This window comes from Brachyhypopomus gauderio, chromosome 11, assembly GCF_052324685.1.
Source record: "Brachyhypopomus gauderio isolate BG-103 chromosome 11, BGAUD_0.2, whole genome shotgun sequence".
NCBI lineage: Eukaryota > Metazoa > Chordata > Actinopteri > Gymnotiformes > Hypopomidae > Brachyhypopomus > Brachyhypopomus gauderio.
The window spans coordinates 13,562,592-13,566,137 of record NC_135221.1 but is presented as its reverse complement, the minus strand read 5'-3'; positions in this window follow the sequence as shown (position 1 = coordinate 13,566,137).

The following is a 3,546-nucleotide window of genomic DNA, read 5'->3' as shown; positions in this document are numbered from 1 at the left end:
CCTCTTTTAGATTAAGCAATCACCATAGCTCCCTCTTTAATCATTGCAAATCCATGCTAGTCGAAAATCTTCTTACTGCTGTTCAATTACAGATGGCTCACCACTACGTTCAGTTCCTCACAGAACCTGTTTTATTACATTAGCGCTCGAGGATGCACACTGTACTTTCTTACGCCACCCATTTTCTCTGCCTCGCTTTTCTTTTCACACATGCTGTAAGGTGAGCAGGACGCACAGTGTTTTAGGGTGGCTACCTCACAGAACGGAGGCTCTCAACCTGAAAGGCCGGTTTTCTAGACGGATTAAGCCTAGTCTGAAGCTAAATTACACTTTTGAGGGAGATTATACATTTGAAATTCCAACCTGTGTCTGGAACCTGACCCCAGAGCATCCCAGAATTCTCCTTGAGACCCATTATGCTCTTGCACTGTGCTCAAAGTTTAAACAAAATAACTCCCGTGGAGCTTTTAGGGCTAGTGTCTGAGGAACATGAGCAAAATCACCCCATTTGGGGAACAGCCTTTTGTTTTGGTCTTTTAGTAAATCACTGAAGTTTCTGTTGGAGCCATTAACAGCACAACTATTTGTCAACACTGGAGGATGCTTGTCTCGTTGAATTGGTTCCAGCAGGGCCATTTAATTTTATATTTGGATTTAATGTGCCTTGTCATGTCTCTTTAGTGTATGCCATAAACAGGATGGCACCATCATTACATTATAGTATGTGTTGGAAGGGGCGTTTCTGGAAGGTTCTGCCATTTTGTCTTCATGAAGCAGCTTTCTTCTCTCACACATCTGGAGGGTATTCTGTATCAACTGGAAAACGACACAATCACACTGCAGTCCCGTTGAAAGGCCAGTGTGCACACCAACTGTGCTGCAAGCAGATTTTCAACTGAGTTCATCTCCTCGTCCACAAGATGACGAGAGCTTCAGTGGTTGGGCCACCATGGGGTCTTTTGCTGCCTGCTGACAGATCCATAGAGTTCCTTCTGTGCTGTCAGTAGCCAGTAAAGTGAAATAATTGGGTCATAGCTAAGGAGGTGTGTTGAAAAACCCTTCTGAACACTCACTCACTCTCTCATTCTCTCTCTCTCTATCTGTGTGTGTGTGTGTGTGTGAGAGAGAGAGACAGGCACTCACACACAAACAGGCAGTGAGAGTTGTCCTTGGATTCAACAGGAAATACATGCACCAGTGTTTCCACTGGGTATTTCCCTGGACAGCCTGATTCTTCTAGTTTGATTGGAATTCAGCATTTGTAGTGAACCGTTCCATCTTGTTCAGTCCCGACCAACATCAGATTATCAAGTGGTGTGTGCACACTGGCCACGGTCCTCTCGTCTTTGCCCTGTGCACATGTGATGGAATATGGCCCTGTTCTCTCAACATGCCAGATTGTTTAGTCTTTCAGTTTGACTCATCTTTGACTCATCACTGCCTGAAATAACTTTTCGAGTTAGATGTGTGTGATGACGGATCGTTGTGCTTTCTACTTCAGGGTTTGTTTTGCCCACGACGATGAGATTCTTCTAGCAGGATCACTGTGCAGTTCTTGTGTACGGTCTTTATTGTGCGCGGCAGTCTGTAAACAATGTTGACACGCTACAGACTCAAGTGCTTAATGTACATTCAGAACAGCGAGGCACTGTGGCTGACCTCTGGATAAACCTCGCATCCATGCTGTGATTTAGTATGAAGAGTTTTTACACAGCAGTCTCCCACCATGAATTTAAAGGGGCTTTGTTGACGACGCGGACGGCTTGTAACTGTTCTCCAGTGAGATACCAGCTGTTGTGGATTAATCACCACTGAATTAGCCCTCACTTTCTTTCATGGGTTTTCAAAGGTGCTCCTGTCTTCAGGATGCTGACATTACTAGTGTTTGAATGAGCTCCCTTAATATGTGGAATGTGAGGAGATGGACCGACTCCATGGTCTAAGTAGCTAGATGTGTTTTTCTTTTTTTTATTCTTTTTTCCATTCTTTCTTCATTCACGTAGGCCCCGGTTAGTTGAGGAGTCAGGAGGGTAGTTGTCTTCCTGTGGTAGATGTTAGTTGAGGAGTCAGGAGGGTAGTTGTCTTCCTGTGGTAGATGTTAGTTGAGGAGTTAGGAGGGTAGTTGTCTTCCTGTGGTAGATGTTAGTTGAGGAGTCAGGAGGGTAGTTGTCTTCCTGTGGTAGATATTAGTTGAGGAGTCAGGAGGGTAGTTGTCTTCCTGTGGTAGATGTTAGTTGAGGAGTCAGGAGGGTAGTTGTCTTCCTGTGGTAGATGTTAGTTGAGGAGTCAGGAGGGTAGTTGTCTTCCTGTGGTAGATGTTAGTTGAGGAGTCAGGAGGGTTGTTGTCTTCCTGTGGTAGATGTTAGTTGAGGAGTCAGGAGGGTTGTTGTCTTCCTGTGGTAGATGTTAGTTGAGGAGTCAGGAGGGTAGTTGTCTTCCTGTGGTAGATGTTAATTGAGGAGTCAGGAAGGTAGTTGTTTTCCTGTGGTAGATGTTAATTGAGGAGTCAGGAAGGTAGTTGTTTTCCTGTGGTAGATGTTAGTTGAGGAGTCAGGAAGGTAGTTGTCTTCCTGTGGTAGATGTTAGTTGAGGAGTCAGGAGGGTAGTTGTCTTCCTGTGGTAGATGTTAGTTGAGGAGTCAGGAGGGTAGTTGTCTTCCTGTGGTAGATGTTAGTTGAGGAGTCAGGAGGGTAGTTGTCTTCCTGTGGTAGATGTTAGTTGAGGAGTCAGGAGGGTAGTTGTCTTCCTGTGGTAGATGTTAGTTGAGGAGTCAGGAAGGTAGTTGTCTTCCTGTGGTAGATGTTAGTTGAGGAGTCAGGAGGGTAGTTGTCTTCCTGTGGTAGATGTTTTGAGAGTGTGGAGGTTACACACACTTTGTCTGGTGTGAGTTAAGTTGCCTCCTCGTGTGTTCAAACGTGCAGCCCCACTGCGTTAGCTGTGTCTCATTACAGCGGCATCTTCAGCATGTTCCTCTCTCCCCAGATCTGAAGAGGGAAGTCCTCGCACACGGCAGCTAATTCACTAAAACATGGTTAGGGTTGGATGGCTTACATACGTGACCTAAGATGTTTACTGCAGCTTTATTGTGTATGTAGGTGCGTGTGTGCATGCTTGAACTCACCGGATGACTTCTCCGTCCCAAAAGGTGCAATCCATCTTCAACACTGCGCGTGGAGCGCTCTCTAACTGAGCATTTACCTAAATGTGCTCAGTGTTTGGTCTTCCAACTCCTGTTGGGAAGAACACGAGAGAAGTGGGTAGTAATGCAGAGTTCTCAGAAGGTTGATGCTTTAGAGAGCGGAGAAGTGAACCGGCCCTGTCTCTGAACTGTCCACATGGCCTCAGGCAGAGTGCTGGTGCTACATACCTGCCTTCCTCTTAGTTGGAATTCCTTCCTGTTTCTCATTACTCTGGGCTCCTCGAGCGCTGTTGAGGGTCACTTCCTGAAAGTTTGCATATTTAGACAATATTCTGTTCATCGCTCTCAAATATTAGATTGTTTTGTGTTTACATATGTATTTATTTGTGTTTGTATTTTTTATTCTG